The sequence below is a fragment of the Urocitellus parryii genome, unplaced genomic scaffold (assembly GCF_045843805.1).
Source record: "Urocitellus parryii isolate mUroPar1 unplaced genomic scaffold, mUroPar1.hap1 Scaffold_4257, whole genome shotgun sequence".
Taxonomy (NCBI): Eukaryota; Metazoa; Chordata; class Mammalia; order Rodentia; family Sciuridae; genus Urocitellus; species Urocitellus parryii.
Window position 1 is genome coordinate 14,504 of NW_027553797.1, and position 15,254 is coordinate 29,757.

The window sequence follows — 15,254 nt, forward strand, 5'->3', positions numbered from 1 at the left end:
TGGCCCCAAACAGGACGCCACAGAGGCACTGTCAAGATGCCGACACCACCTGGCCCCGGCCCCGGCCCCGGCCCCGGCCCCGGCCCCGGCCCCGGCCCTGGCCTTAGCCCACGCCCTGGCCCGGTGCCCGGTGCCCGGCGCCCGGAGAAGGACCCTGTGCGCCCTGCCGGCTTCCCACTGCGCGGGCATCCCAGTGTCGGTGTAAGCAGGGGGGCCAGGGAGCTAGCGAGCACGGCGGCCGGCAGGAGGAGGAGCACGATGCGCCGGGTGGGCTCCAGCCAGCACAGACGGTTAGTGGTACTTGGCCGGGCTCGGTGGGGGATGCGACCGCACCGATGAGCGGAATTGGCTCGCTCCGGGCCCGCCAGGCCCGTCCGTCCAAGGCGCCCGCAGACCGCCGGGCACCGCGCACCACGGTGCCAGCCAAGGACACCTGCGCCAACGCCGGGTCCCAGCCAGGCGAGCCGCCAGGCGCTCAGGCCCGCCGTCAGGATGGCCGAGCGGTCCAAGGCGCTGCGTTCAGGTCGCAGTCTCCCCTGGAGGCGTGGGTTCGAATCCCACTCCTGACAGGCCCACCTTTTGGCTATCCCCTCCCCCCACACCCACACCCACATAACCAGGCTACCTGGCCCGGCTGCGCCAGCGCCCACCACAGCCGCTCTGCTCTCTTCCTGTCTGTCCAGCACCCCCATCTCCCTGACCCGCTGGACTCGCGCAGATAATGCCCGCCCCACCCCAACCCTGAGTACCCTGGGCCTTCCGCCCTCTGCCAACTGTCCTTGCGACCAGCGCGCCCCCTCCTCATCGACCCCACCGCGACGACGCTTAAGCCCTCTCGCTCGACTCTGTCGCCCCCCTCCCTGTTCCCCGCTACACTCTCCGATGCACGGCCCCGCCGCCACGCCAGCCACCCGTCCACATCCACCCAACCGGCAAGACGGCGCCCGCTCGGTTGCGGCGGGGAGCGCACGCGGGCCCTCTCCGGATCTCTCCCGTGGGCAATATCGGCCCCGCCCGCCCGCCGCCTATCTCTCTCGGCCCTGCAGAGGACCCCGTTCCCGTCGTGCCAGACTGTGGCCGCCAGGCCCCTTCACTGGAGGGCCTTTCCAAACCACCCACGCCTGCCGGCCACTCCACAACGCAGCAGTCGAGACCTCTGCTCGCCACGCACGGTGGAGTCACCGGGCGTGGCAAGACAGCACAGTCCCGGGACCATGGCCCTCGCGAGTGGCGGGGAGAGAACCCTAGAACCCCTAGATCCCCGCCGAGATGGCCGAGCCCCGGGCACGACCACCTGGGCGCGGCCACGAAGCCCACGTGGGCAGCGGCTGCCTAAGGCCAGCCCACCACGTCGGTGCTGGTGGGGGCCCGCCTCACCCGTCCGGGGCTCCTGCGACCGGGACTTTGCGGGTGGACGGAGGCAGCCACCGAGCCACAGGGTCCCAAAGGGTCCCACAGGGTCCCCTGCGACCGGGACTTTGCGGGTGGACGGAGGCAGCCACCGAGCCACAGGGTCCCCTGGCCTGATTGGGGTTCCCGTGAGGGCAAAGCCTGGACCGGCTCCTGGCTTCTTCAGGCGGCAGCGGACAAGGCGGTCTGGGGGACCTGGGCTGGCTGGCCCGGCAGGTGCAGGGGTCCGGAGGTTCGCGAGAGCGCCGCGCGGGGGCACGCGCACGCACACACCCCACCGGCGGCCGCATCCCCGGGGCCCCGGCAGGATGCCTGGAGCCCCTCCTTTAGGAACGGCCCATCCAGCCCCCAACCCTCGCTCCCGGTCCCAAGCAGGAGCTCCTCACCGCAGGCGGTGACCGCTGTCGGGCGGTTGCGTGGAGGCTCCCTGCCATCGGTGCATGGGTGGTTCAGTGGTAGAATTCTCGCCTGCCACGCGGGAGGCCCGGGTTCGATTCCCGGCCCATGCAGCACTCGGTCCCCTTTTGGTCCGGCAGCCCCGTCGTCTAGGCCGCCGCTGTACACACCTCCCTGAGCCGGGACCCCACAGCCTCCGCGCTCGCTCTGCCCTGGAGCGCCCTTCCTTCCATGCGCCTTGGCCCACTACCGTGCCAGACACCAGACTTCTCGGTGCCTCCGCTTCCATCACATCACACTCATTTCGCTTCCATGGAAGCCGGCAGGCACCTCGCCCGCACATCAACCATGGGACACCAAGGCACCTCTGCCAAGAGCGTCACGTCGTCGCGGCCCCTAGGCACTCACGGCCGCCATTGCAGCGCACGAAGGACTCCAGAGGCCTTGCAGTGATATCATCTTCCTTTGGGTCCCGGAAATCTCTCTCTGCCGCAGTCTGGCCGGGCACAAATCACGAGCCACTTGAAGATTCAAGCAGGAACGAACTTTAGTTTTAGAACTCAGCCGCACGCCGCCCACGCGAACTCTCCAGGAACTCCCCGAGAGCTCCACCCGCACTCGGGAACTTTGCGAGCACTCAACCCGCGAACTCCACCCACGCGAGCTCTCTAGGAACTCCGCGAGAGCTCAAAAATAGCGGGCACCCGAGGCAGCAGGAACCGCTCCTTCTGGCAAAATGCCAGGCACCATCTTGACCTGGCCGTGGCTCTCAACATCTCTCCTCACCCCCCCACCCCCACCCCAACGGCCTCAGCCCCGCCACAACTCTCACCGATCCCCACCCGCACCCACGCACACGTCGCCTGATCCGAAATCACTCTGCGTTGAGGCTCTTTGCATCTGGATCACAAGCACCGGTGGACCCCGGCCCACGTGCCTTCCGCACCCGCTTTTTCACACCCCACCTAGACACGCTCCCCCGCCGCCCAACCCCACCCCACCCACGCACCCACTCGACGCTCTCCTCGCCTCCTTCCATGCACGGCACACCTATCTCGAACGGGGCAGCGGCCTCTCGGACCCACGCCCAATCCTCTCCGTGGGCGCCTCCTCCCCGCAGACTGGCATCGACAGTCCTGCTGGGTCTTCCCCACGGGCCCTGAGCCGACCGCTCACGGACCCCCGTCGTCCTGGCCTCCTTCGGACTCCTCAGTTCCGAGACCCGGACCCGGCAGACCGATCGGCACGGCGCGGGCGCCCGGCCAGCCCCCGCCCCCCGCCCCGACAACAACCCCCTCCGCACCCGCGGGCTGTCGGCCCGAACCTCGCCTCACCGACAGGCCGCACTCCCTGCTCCTTTCCACGCAGCCAGCGCTTCGCCCACACAACCCCCAGTCCCGGCTACGGCAACCCGCTCCCACCTCTCAGCCCGCTGGCGCCCGGCACGGCGCGTGAAGACCCTGCGCCCTGCACTCTTTCCGCGCCGTGGCCTTCGCCCGACCACCGCCAGGGATGACACCCGAGAGAATGGTCGCTTCCTTTCGTCACTGTCACGCACCCACGACCCTCGGGCTTGGGAGCTTCCCCGAGACCGCTCCCCCCACTCCCACCCCCACCCCCACACCGCCCGACGAAGGCAAGCCCGGGTATCCCGGCAGTGGCGGGCTGCGGTGGGCTAGGACACCCGTCGTCCTCGAGGGAAGTCGGGCCAGCGGGCAGATTGGTGCCCGTTGCCTGGGCGTCCCCTTGGAAGCCAAGCAAAGTTCCTTGGAAGCCTCTACAGCACTGACTCAAAAGCGCCGCCGCTGGCTTTCGGCAGGGGCCACCCAACGTGTCCCGAGCCGGGCTGGGCAGAGAAGGGATCCAGAGCTGAGTGGATGGACGTGCGGCCGGGCAGGAGTGGGAACCTAGCCAGTCCAACCTAGTGGTGGTGGTGGTGTGTGTGTGGGGGGGCGTTCTCTGTTTGCTCCTTCGCCCTTGAGACGGGGGGGGGGGGCAGGGGGCAGGGGGCCGCGGGACTCCTTTCACACCCAGGGTCGGCTACAAGTCTATCCCGACACCCGTGAGTCGCCACCGGCTCCCGCCCGCCTGGGTCAAGGCACTGGTAAGTGGGCGCCCGCCTGCCCGCCTCCGCCGCCGCTCTTGTGCTCCGGCTCGCCGGGCCTCTCCAGATTCCTTTCGGCGCCTGTCACTCCCGGGCATCCTGACTCGGGTGTGGGCTCCCACCCTCTCTGCCGGCATCCCGGCCAAAGCCGCGGCGCACACAGCTGAAGCGCAGATCCCCGCCCGACGCTCAGGCCCTGGCACCAGTGGCGGCCGGGGCATCCGGGCCCTGCCACACGGCCGACCCGGTTGGAGGGGATCCCCCAGGATGGGAAGCAGTGATGTGTCAGGCGCCAGGCTTGGCCTCACCCAAGCAGCTCTGAGGAGGAAATCCAGAACCTTTCCGGGGCCAGACACCAGAGCCAGCGAGTGGGTTCCGGAACCCGGCTCCTTTTGCCCGCCATGAGCGCCCCCAGTCACTGAGCACATGGGGCAGCAACAGAGAGAACAGAGAGGGCTTGTCACGAGGGGGCCCAGGCACACGAAGGAGCCGGGGGAAGACTCGAGTCTCGAGTCTCAGGTGCGCCCCCACCAGGATAGGGGAGTTCTGGGGATGCGCTCCCGGTCAAAGCTGATTGCAGGCTCGCCGCAGAGCAGGAGACTCAGCAGGCGCGAGGCCTAGAGGGTTTCTGGAGCATCCAAGTTCACCGGCGGTGAGTTCCAAATTTCCCCTCAGTTATCGAAGTCGGAGTGCGGCGTGCACCCGCGCGTGTGAGAGTGTGTGTGTGTGTGTGTGTGTGTGTGTGTGTGTGTGTGTGTGTTGGTGTGTGTGTGCGTGCGCGCGCGCGCTCCCTCGAGCTCAAGCATAGGTGTGTCTTTGGGTGGTGGCGATGGTGATGTTGGTGGTGGCCAGGGCCGGGAAGAACTGTCGCAAGCGGGCGACGGCAAGGACGAGGGGAGAAAGTGAAAAGGCATAAATGTTGGGAGGGCTCAGAGTGGCAAGTGTCAGTGAGGCTGGACGCCACGTGTGGCGGGCGTCCCTAAGGGTCCGTCTTCGGGGCCGGCCGCGGTGTGAGCGAGCCGACCAAGGCCTTGGGCCAAAAGGGGAGAGAGAGGCGTGGCCGGAGGGGGAAGAAGAAAGGCTTCCCTGACCGGGAATCGAACCCGGGCCGCGGCGGTGAGAGCGCCGAATCCTAACCACTAGACCACCAGGGAGCATGGGGCTGCCGCTTCGTGCGCGTGCCATCTGGGGCCAGCGCCTCCGTCCCAAGTGCTGGGCGCTACCTGTGCACCGGGCGCCGTCCCCGTGGGTCCCAGTGGCTTTACATGGCAACCTGGTGCAGCCTCCCGCCACGGGCTGCCGGTCACCAGCGACCCACCCCTGATGCCGGGGGCACCCTCAAAAGAATGCAATGCTCGCCCTCCGCCCTGCTTCGCTTTGCTTCGCCTCGCGTCGCCTGGCCTTGCCTTGCCTTTGGAAGCCTCGCCTGGACTCCTTCCCCACGTCCGCCCGCCAGCAGGAGGTCGCGCTAGCTAGCGGGGCCAGGGCCCGGTTGGCCCCGTCAAAAGGTCGACTCGCTGCGTTGGCCGGGAATCGAACCCGGGTCAACTGCTTGGAAGGCAGCTATGCTCACCACTATACCACCAACGCCACCCGGCCGAGAGAGCAGCTCCACGCTGGCCCCGGGCTGCCGGGAGGCGCCCGGTCGTCGTCGGCGCCCGCCGCCGCCGCCGCCGCCGTCTCCTCTCGGGACGACGTCCTGAACCGGCGTGCGGGGCGGCGAGACCGCGGTCCGCCTGCACAGGGTCTTCTCCCCTCCAGCGACCCAGCCCGTGCCCGTTGGCAGGGAACCCTTTTCCACACCCACTCGGGGCGCGGGCGCTCGTCTGTGGCGACAGAGCCGCGGGAGAGGAGGAAGGAACGGATGCCTGGGGAGGGGGGGTGGACGGGGGACCGCGAGGACGGCGTGCCAGGGACGAAGTGGCATCCTGCGCCCAACTGGAGAGCAGGGGGCGCCGAGGGCCAACGGCTGCCCGGAGAGCTAGAGGCCCGGGCGCAGCTGCGGCGGCGACCGCCACCAAAAAAGGGCGACTGCCTCCCCGTCGGGGAATCGAACCCCGGTCTCCCGCGTGACAGGCGGGGATACTCACCACTATACTAACGAGGACGGCGGCGCCAGCCGTCGTGGCGCCGGTCCCCTCTCCGACGCCTAGCCCGGCCCTCTTGCCCCTGCTGGCCCCAAACAGGACGCCACAGAGGCACTGTCAAGATGCCGACACCACCTGGCCCCGACCCCGGCCCCGGCCCCGGCCCCGGCCCCGGCCCCGGCCCCGGCCCTGGCCTTAGCCCACGCCCTGGCCCGGTGCCCGGTGCCCGGCGCCCGGAGAAGGACCCTGTGCGCCCTGCCGGCTTCCCACTGCGCGGGCATCCCAGTGTCGGTGTAAGCAGGGGGGCCAGGGAGCTAGCGAGCACGGCGGCCGGCAGGAGGAGGAGCACGATGTGCCGGGTGGGCTCCAGCCAGCACAGACGGTTAGTGGTACTTGGCCGGGCTCGGTGGGGGATGCGACCGCACCGATGAGCGGAATTGGCTCGCTCCGGGCCCGCCAGGCCCGTCCGTCCAAGGCGCCCGCAGACCGCCGGGCACCGCGCACCACGGTGCCAGCCAAGGACACCTGCGCCAACGCCGGGTCCCAGCCAGGCGAGCCGCCAGGCGCTCAGGCCCGCCGTCAGGATGGCCGAGCGGTCCAAGGCGCTGCGTTCAGGTCGCAGTCTCCCCTGGAGGCGTGGGTTCGAATCCCACTCCTGACAGGCCCACCTTTTGGCTATCCCCTCCCCCCACACCCACACCCACATAACCAGGCTACCTGGCCCGGCTGCGCCAGTGCCCACCACAGCCGCTCTGCTCTCTTCCTGTCTGTCCAGCACCCCCATCTCCCTGACCCGCTGGACTCGCGCAGATAATGCCCGCCCCACCCCAACCCTGAGTACCCTGGGCCTTCCGCCCTCTGCCAACTGTCCTTGCGACCAGCGCGCCCCCTCCTCATCGACCCCACCGCGACGACGCTTAAGCCCTCTCGCTCGACTCTGTCGCCCCCCTCCCTGTTCCCCGCTACACTCTCCGATGCACGGCCCCGCCGCCACGCCAGCCACCCGTCCACATCCACCCCAACCGGCAAGACGGCGCCCGCTCGGTTGCGGCGGGGAGCGCACGCGGGCCCTCTCCGGATCTCTCCCGTGGGCAATATCGGCCCCCGCCCGCCCGCCGCCTATCTCTCTCGGCCCTGCAGAGGACCCCGTTCCCGTCGTGCCAGACTGTGGCCGCCAGGCCCCTTCACTGGAGGGCCTTTCCAAACCACCCACGCCTGCCGGCCACTCCACAACGCAGCAGTCGAGACCTCTGCTCGCCACGCACGGTGGAGTCACCGGGCGTGGCAAGACAGCACAGTCCCGGGACCATGGCCCTCGCGAGTGGCGGGGAGAGAACCCTAGAACCCCTAGATCCCCGCCGGAGATGGCCGAGCCCCGGGCACGACCACCTGGGCGCGGCCACGAAGCCCACGTGGGCAGCGGCTGCCTAAGGCCAGCCCACCACGTCGGTGCTGGTGGGGGCCCGCCTCACCCGTCCGGGGCTCCTGCGACCGGGACTTTGCGGGTGGACGGAGGCAGCCACCGAGCCACAGGGTCCCAAAGGGTCCCACAGGGTCCCCTGCGACCGGGACTTTGCGGGTGGACGGAGGCAGCCACCGAGCCACAGGTCCCCTGGCCTGATTGGGGTTCCCGTGAGGGCAAAGCCTGGACCGGCTCCTGGCTTCTTCAGGCGGCAGCGGACAAGGCGGTCTGGGGGACCTGGGCTGGCTGGCCCGGCAGGTGCAGGGGTCCGGAGGTTCGCGAGAGCGCCGCGCGGGGGCACGCGCACGCACACACCCCACCGGCGGCCGCATCCCCGGGGCCCCGGCAGGATGCCTGGAGCCCCTCCTTTAGGAACGGCCCATCCAGCCCCCAACCCTCGCTCCCGGTCCCAAGCAGGAGCTCCTCACCGCAGGCGGTGACCGCTGTCGGGCGGTTGCGTGGAGGCTCCTGCCATCGGTGCATGGGTGGTTCAGTGGTAGAATTCTCGCCTGCCACGCGGGAGGCCCGGGTTCGATTCCCGGCCCATGCAGCACTCGGTCCCCTTTTGGTCCGGCAGCCCCGTCGTCTAGGCCGCCGCTGTACACACCTCCCTGAGCCGGGACCCCACAGCCTCCGCGCTCGCTCTGCCCTGGAGCGCCCTTCCTTCCATGCGCCTTGGCCCACTACCGTGCCAGACACCAGACTTCTCGGTGCCTCCGCTTCCATCACATCACACTCATTTCGCTTCCATGGAAGCCGGCAGGCACCTCGCCCGCACATCAACCATGGGACACCAAGGCACCTCTGCCAAGAGCGTCACGTCGTCGCGGCCCCCTAGGCACTCACGGCCGCCATTGCAGCGCACGAAGGACTCCAGAGGCCTTGCAGTGATATCATCTTCCTTTGGGTCCCGGAAATCTCTCTCTGCCGCAGTCTGGCCGGGCACAAATCACGAGCCACTTGAAGATTCAAGCAGGAACGAACTTTAGTTTTAGAACTCAGGCCGCACGCCGCCCACGCGAACTCTCCAGGAACTCCCCGAGAGCTCCACCCGCACTCGGGAACTTTGCGAGCACTCAACCCGCGAACTCCACCCACGCGAGCTCTCTAGGAACTCCGCGAGAGCTCAAAAATAGCGGGCACCCGAGGCAGCAGGAACCGCTCCTTCTGGCAAAATGCCAGGCACCATCTTGACCTGGCCGTGGCTCTCAACATCTCTCCTCACCCCCCCACCCCCACCCCAACGGCCTCAGCCCCGCCACAACTCTCACCGATCCCCACCCGCACCCACGCACACGTCGCCTGATCCGAAATCACTCTGCGTTGAGGCTCTTTGCATCTGGATCACAAGCACCGGTGGACCCCGGCCCACGTGCCTTCCGCACCCGCTTTTTCACACCCCACCTAGACACGCTCCCCCGCCGCCCAACCCCACCCCACCCACGCACCCACTCGACGCTCTCCTCGCCTCCTTCCATGCACGGCACACCTATCTCGAACGGGGCAGCGGCCTCTCGGACCCACGCCCAATCCTCTCCGTGGGCGCCTCCTCCCCGCAGACTGGCATCGACAGTCCTGCTGGGTCTTCCCCACGGGCCCTGAGCCGACCGCTCACGGACCCCCGTCGTCCTGGCCTCCTTCGGACTCCTCAGTTCCGAGACCCGGACCCGGCAGACCGATCGGCACGGCGCGGGCGCCCGGCCAGCCCCCGCCCCCCGCCCCGACAACAACCCCCTCCGCACCCGCGGGCTGTCGGCCCGAACCTCGCCTCACCGACAGGCCGCACTCCCTGCTCCTTTCCACGCAGCCAGCGCTTCGCCCACACAACCCCCAGTCCCGGCTACGGCAACCCGCTCCCACCTCTCAGCCCGCTGGCGCCCGGCACGGCGCGTGAAGACCCTGCGCCCTGCACTCTTTCCGCGCCGTGGCCTTCGCCCGACCACCGCCAGGGATGACACCCGAGAGAATGGTCGCTTCCTTTCGTCACTGTCACGCACCCACGACCCTCGGGCTTGGGAGCTTCCCCGAGACCGCTCCCCCCACTCCCACCCCCACCCCCACACCGCCCGACGAAGGCAAGCCCGGGTATCCCGGCAGTGGCGGGCTGCGGTGGGCTAGGACACCCGTCGTCCTCGAGGGAAGTCGGGCCAGCGGGCAGATTGGTGCCCGTTGCCTGGGCGTCCCCTTGGAAGCCAAGCAAAGTTCCTTGGAAGCCTCTACAGCACTGACTCAAAAGCGCCGCCGCTGGCTTTCGGCAGGGGCCACCCAACGTGTCCCGAGCCGGGCTGGGCAGAGAAGGGATCCAGAGCTGAGTGGATGGACGTGCGGCCGGGCAGGAGTGGGAACCTAGCCAGTCCAACCTAGTGGTGGTGGTGGTGTGTGTGTGGGGGGGCGTTCTCTGTTTGCTCCTTCGCCCTTGAGACGGGGGGGGGGGCAGGGGGCAGGGGGCCGCGGGACTCCTTTCACACCCAGGGTCGGCTACAAGTCTATCCCGACACCCGTGAGTCGCCACCGGCTCCCGCCCGCCTGGGTCAAGGCACTGGTAAGTGGGCGCCCGCCTGCCCGCCTCCGCCGCCGCTCTTGTGCTCCGGCTCGCCGGGCCTCTCCAGATTCCTTTCGGCGCCTGTCACTCCCGGGCATCCTGACTCGGGTGTGGGCTCCCACCCTCTCTGCCGGCATCCCGGCCAAAGCCGCGGCGCACACAGCTGAAGCGCAGATCCCCGCCCGACGCTCAGGCCCTGGCACCAGTGGCGGCCGGGGCATCCGGGCCCTGCCACACGGCCGACCCGGTTGGAGGGGATCCCCCAGGATGGGAAGCAGTGATGTGTCAGGCGCCAGGCTTGGCCTCACCCAAGCAGCTCTGAGGAGGAAATCCAGAACCTTTCCGGGGCCAGACACCAGAGCCAGCGAGTGGGTTCCGGAACCCGGCTCCTTTTGCCCGCCATGAGCGCCCCCAGTCACTGAGCACATGGGGCAGCAACAGAGAGAACAGAGAGGGCTTGTCACGAGGGGGCCCAGGCACACGAAGGAGCCGGGGGAAGACTCGAGTCTCGAGTCTCAGGTGCGCCCCCACCAGGATAGGGGAGTTCTGGGGATGCGCTCCCGGTCAAAGCTGATTGCAGGCTCGCCGCAGAGCAGGAGACTCAGCAGGCGCGAGGCCTAGAGGGTTTCTGGAGCATCCAAGTTCACCGGCGGTGAGTTCCAAATTTCCCCTCAGTTATCGAAGTCGGAGTGCGGCGTGCACCCGCGCGTGTGAGAGTGTGTGTGTGTGTGTGTGTGTGTGTGTGTGTGTGTGTGTGTGTGTGTGTGTGTGTGCGTGCGCGCGCGCGCTCCCTCGAGCTCAAGCATAGGTGTGTCTTTGGGTGGTGGCGATGGTGATGTTGGTGGTGGCCAGGGCCGGGAAGAACTGTCGCAAGCGGGCGACGGCAAGGACGAGGGGAGAAAGTGAAAAGGCATAAATGTTGGGAGGGCTCAGAGTGGCAAGTGTCAGTGAGGCTGGACGCCACGTGTGGCGGGCGTCCCTAAGGGTCCGTCTTCGGGGCCGGCCGCGGTGTGAGCGAGCCGACCAAGGCCTTGGGCCAAAAGGGGAGAGAGAGGCGTGGCCGGAGGGGGAAGAAGAAAGGCTTCCCTGACCGGGAATCGAACCCGGGCCGCGGCGGTGAGAGCGCCGAATCCTAACCACTAGACCACCAGGGAGCATGGGGCTGCCGCTTCGTGCGCGTGCCATCTGGGGCCAGCGCCTCCGTCCCAAGTGCTGGGCGCTACCTGTGCACCGGGCGCCGTCCCCGTGGGTCCCAGTGGCTTTACATGGCAACCTGGTGCAGCCTCCCGCCACGGGCTGCCGGTCACCAGCGACCCACCCCTGATGCCGGGGGCACCCTCAAAAGAATGCAATGCTCGCCCTCCGCCCTGCTTCGCTTTGCTTCGCCTCGCGTCGCCTGGCCTTGCCTTGCCTTTGGAAGCCTCGCCTGGACTCCTTCCCCACGTCCGCCCGCCAGCAGGAGGTCGCGCTAGCTAGCGGGGCCAGGGCCCGGTTGGCCCCGTCAAAAGGTCGACTCGCTGCGTTGGCCGGGAATCGAACCCGGGTCAACTGCTTGGAAGGCAGCTATGCTCACCACTATACCACCAACGCCACCCGGCCGAGAGAGCAGCTCCACGCTGGCCCCGGGCTGCCGGGAGGCGCCCGGTCGTCGTCGGCGCCCGCCGCCGCCGCCGCCGCCGTCTCCTCTCGGGACGACGTCCTGAACCGGCGTGCGGGGCGGCGAGACCGCGGTCCGCCTGCACAGGGTCTTCTCCCCTCCAGCGACCCAGCCCGTGCCCGTTGGCAGGGAACCCTTTTCCACACCCACTCGGGGCGCGGGCGCTCGTCTGTGGCGACAGAGCCGCGGGAGAGGAGGAAGGAACGGATGCCTGGGGAGGGGGGGTGGACGGGGGACCGCGAGGACGGCGTGCCAGGGACGAAGTGGCATCCTGCGCCCAACTGGAGAGCAGGGGGCGCCGAGGGCCAACGGCTGCCCGGAGAGCTAGAGGCCCGGGCGCAGCTGCGGCGGCGACCGCCACCAAAAAAGGGCGACTGCCTCCCCGTCGGGGAATCGAACCCCGGTCTCCCGCGTGACAGGCGGGGATACTCACCACTATACTAACGAGGACGGCGGCGCCAGCCGTCGTGGCGCCGGTCCCCTCTCCGACGCCTAGCCCGGCCCTCTTGCCCCTGCTGGCCCCAAACAGGACGCCACAGAGGCACTGTCAAGATGCCGACACCACCTGGCCCCGACCCCGGCCCCGGCCCCGGCCCCGGCCCCGGCCCCGGCCCCGGCCCTGGCCTTAGCCCACGCCCTGGCCCGGTGCCCGGTGCCCGGCGCCCGGAGAAGGACCCTGTGCGCCCTGCCGGCTTCCCACTGCGCGGGCATCCCAGTGTCGGTGTAAGCAGGGGGGCCAGGGAGCTAGCGAGCACGGCGGCCGGCAGGAGGAGGAGCACGATGCGCCGGGTGGGCTCCAGCCAGCACAGACGGTTAGTGGTACTTGGCCGGGCTCGGTGGGGGATGCGACCGCACCGATGAGCGGAATTGGCTCGCTCCGGGCCCGCCAGGCCCGTCCGTCCAAGGCGCCCGCAGACCGCCGGGCACCGCGCACCACGGTGCCAGCCAAGGACACCTGCGCCAACGCCGGGTCCCAGCCAGGCGAGCCGCCAGGCGCTCAGGCCCGCCGTCAGGATGGCCGAGCGGTCCAAGGCGCTGCGTTCAGGTCGCAGTCTCCCCTGGAGGCGTGGGTTCGAATCCCACTCCTGACAGGCCCACCTTTTGGCTATCCCCTCCCCCCACACCCACACCCACATAACCAGGCTACCTGGCCCGGCTGCGCCAGCGCCCACCACAGCCGCTCTGCTCTCTTCCTGTCTGTCCAGCACCCCCATCTCCCTGACCCGCTGGACTCGCGCAGATAATGCCCGCCCCACCCCAACCCTGAGTACCCTGGGCCTTCCGCCCTCTGCCAACTGTCCTTGCGACCAGCGCGCCCCCTCCTCATCGACCCCACCGCGACGACGCTTAAGCCCTCTCGCTCGACTCTGTCGCCCCCCTCCCTGTTCCCCGCTACACTCTCCGATGCACGGCCCCGCCGCCACGCCAGCCACCCGTCCACATCCACCCCAACCGGCAAGACGGCGCCCGCTCGGTTGCGGCGGGGAGCGCACGCGGGCCCTCTCCGGATCTCTCCCGTGGGCAATATCGGCCCCCGCCCGCCCGCCGCCTATCTCTCTCGGCCCTGCAGAGGACCCCGTTCCCGTCGTGCCAGACTGTGGCCGCCAGGCCCCTTCACTGGAGGGCCTTTCCAAACCACCCACGCCTGCCGGCCACTCCACAACGCAGCAGTCGAGACCTCTGCTCGCCACGCACGGTGGAGTCACCGGGCGTGGCAAGACAGCACAGTCCCGGGACCATGGCCCTCGCGAGTGGCGGGGAGAGAACCCTAGAACCCCTAGATCCCCGCCGGTGATGGCCGAGCCCCGGGCACGACCACCTGGGCGCGGCCACGAAGCCCACGTGGGCAGCGGCTGCCTAAGGCCAGCCCACCACGTCGGTGCTGGTGGGGGCCCGCCTCACCCGTCCGGGGCTCCTGCGACCGGGACTTTGCGGGTGGACGGAGGCAGCCACCGAGCCACAGGGTCCCAAAGGGTCCCACAGGGTCCCCTGCGACCGGGACTTTGCGGGTGGACGGAGGCAGCCACCGAGCCACAGGTCCCCTGGCCTGATTGGGGTTCCCGTGAGGGCAAAGCCTGGACCGGCTCCTGGCTTCTTCAGGCGGCAGCGGACAAGGCGGTCTGGGGGACCTGGGCTGGCTGGCCCGGCAGGTGCAGGGGTCCGGAGGTTCGCGAGAGCGCCGCGCGGGGGCACGCGCACGCACACACCCCACCGGCGGCCGCATCCCCGGGGCCCCGGCAGGATGCCTGGAGCCCCTCCTTTAGGAACGGCCCATCCAGCCCCCAACCCTCGCTCCCTGCGGTGACCGCTGTCGGGCGGTTGCGTGGAGGCTCCTGCCATCGGTGCATGGGTGGTTCAGTGGTAGAATTCTCGCCTGCCACGCGGGAGGCCCGGGTTCGATTCCCGGCCCATGCAGCACTCGGTCCCCTTTTGGTCCGGCAGCCCCGTCGTCTAGGCCGCCGCTGTACACACCTCCCTGAGCCGGGACCCCACAGCCTCCGCGCTCGCTCTGCCCTGGAGCGCCCTTCCTTCCATGCGCCTTGGCCCACTACCGTGCCAGACACCAGACTTCTCGGTGCCTCCGCTTCCATCACATCACACTCATTTCGCTTCCATGGAAGCCGGCAGGCACCTCGCCCGCACATCAACCATGGGACACCAAGGCACCTCTGCCAAGAGCGTCACGTCGTCGCGGCCCCCTAGGCACTCACGGCCGCCATTGCAGCGCACGAAGGACTCCAGAGGCCTTGCAGTGATATCATCTTCCTTTGGGTCCCGGAAATCTCTCTCTGCCGCAGTCTGGCCGGGCACAAATCACGAGCCACTTGAAGATTCAAGCAGGAACGAACTTTAGTTTTAGAACTCAGGCCGCACGCCGCCCACGCGAACTCTCCAGGAACTCCCCGAGAGCTCCACCCGCACTCGGGAACTTTGCGAGCACTCAACCCGCGAACTCCACCCACGCGAGCTCTCTAGGAACTCCGCGAGAGCTCAAAAATAGCGGGCACCCGAGGCAGCAGGAACCGCTCCTTCTGGCAAAATGCCAGGCACCATCTTGACCTGGCCGTGGCTCTCAACATCTCTCCTCACCCCCCCACCCCCACCCCAACGGCCTCAGCCCCGCCACAACTCTCACCGATCCCCACCCGCACCCACGCACACGTCGCCTGATCCGAAATCACTCTGCGTTGAGGCTCTTTGCATCTGGATCACAAGCACCGGTGGACCCCGGCCCACGTGCCTTCCGCACCCGCTTTTTCACACCCCACCTAGACACGCTCCCCCGCCGCCCAACCCCACCCCACCCACGCACCCACTCGACGCTCTCCTCGCCTCCTTCCATGCACGGCACACCTATCTCGAACGGGGCAGCGGCCTCTCGGACCCACGCCCAATCCTCTCCGTGGGCGCCTCCTCCCCGCAGACTGGCATCGACAGTCCTGCTGGGTCTTCCCCACGGGCCCTGAGCCGACCGCTCACGGACCCCCGTCGTCCTGGCCTCCTTCGGACTCCTCAGTTCCGAGACCCGGACCCGGCAGACCGATCGGCACGGCGCGGGCGCCCGGCCAGCCCCCGCCCCCCGCCCCGACAACAAC

General features: G+C 69.1%; 12 non-coding genes across 12 annotated transcripts; 6 read left to right on the forward strand and 6 right to left on the reverse strand.

The window, feature by feature from the left end:
* Nucleotides 1-486: 486 nt before the first annotated feature.
* Trnal-cag (transfer RNA leucine (anticodon CAG)) lies at nucleotides 487-569 on the forward strand. Its single transcript has one exon. It is a non-coding gene; the product is annotated as a tRNA-Leu (tRNA).
* A 1,279-nt stretch (nucleotides 570-1,848) lies between these two features.
* On the forward strand, nucleotides 1,849-1,919 carry Trnag-gcc (transfer RNA glycine (anticodon GCC)). The gene has a single exon. It is a non-coding gene; the product is annotated as a tRNA-Gly (tRNA).
* A 3,073-nt stretch (nucleotides 1,920-4,992) lies between these two features.
* Nucleotides 4,993-5,064, reverse strand: Trnae-cuc (transfer RNA glutamic acid (anticodon CUC)). Its single transcript has one exon. It is a non-coding gene; the product is annotated as a tRNA-Glu (tRNA).
* Nucleotides 5,065-5,428: 364 nt separating this feature from the next.
* Nucleotides 5,429-5,500, reverse strand: Trnag-ucc (transfer RNA glycine (anticodon UCC)). The gene has a single exon. It is a non-coding gene; the product is annotated as a tRNA-Gly (tRNA).
* A 445-nt stretch (nucleotides 5,501-5,945) lies between these two features.
* Nucleotides 5,946-6,017, reverse strand: Trnad-guc (transfer RNA aspartic acid (anticodon GUC)). The gene has a single exon. It is a non-coding gene; the product is annotated as a tRNA-Asp (tRNA).
* A 558-nt stretch (nucleotides 6,018-6,575) lies between these two features.
* On the forward strand, nucleotides 6,576-6,658 carry Trnal-cag (transfer RNA leucine (anticodon CAG)). Its single transcript has one exon. It is a non-coding gene; the product is annotated as a tRNA-Leu (tRNA).
* A 1,280-nt stretch (nucleotides 6,659-7,938) lies between these two features.
* Nucleotides 7,939-8,009, forward strand: Trnag-gcc (transfer RNA glycine (anticodon GCC)). The gene has a single exon. It is a non-coding gene; the product is annotated as a tRNA-Gly (tRNA).
* A 3,074-nt stretch (nucleotides 8,010-11,083) lies between these two features.
* Nucleotides 11,084-11,155, reverse strand: Trnae-cuc (transfer RNA glutamic acid (anticodon CUC)). The gene has a single exon. It is a non-coding gene; the product is annotated as a tRNA-Glu (tRNA).
* A 364-nt stretch (nucleotides 11,156-11,519) lies between these two features.
* Trnag-ucc (transfer RNA glycine (anticodon UCC)) lies at nucleotides 11,520-11,591 on the reverse strand. The gene has a single exon. It is a non-coding gene; the product is annotated as a tRNA-Gly (tRNA).
* Nucleotides 11,592-12,036: 445 nt separating this feature from the next.
* Trnad-guc (transfer RNA aspartic acid (anticodon GUC)) lies at nucleotides 12,037-12,108 on the reverse strand. Its single transcript has one exon. It is a non-coding gene; the product is annotated as a tRNA-Asp (tRNA).
* Nucleotides 12,109-12,666: 558 nt separating this feature from the next.
* On the forward strand, nucleotides 12,667-12,749 carry Trnal-cag (transfer RNA leucine (anticodon CAG)). The gene has a single exon. It is a non-coding gene; the product is annotated as a tRNA-Leu (tRNA).
* Nucleotides 12,750-14,002: 1,253 nt separating this feature from the next.
* On the forward strand, nucleotides 14,003-14,073 carry Trnag-gcc (transfer RNA glycine (anticodon GCC)). The gene has a single exon. It is a non-coding gene; the product is annotated as a tRNA-Gly (tRNA).
* Nucleotides 14,074-15,254: the final 1,181 nt, after the last annotated feature.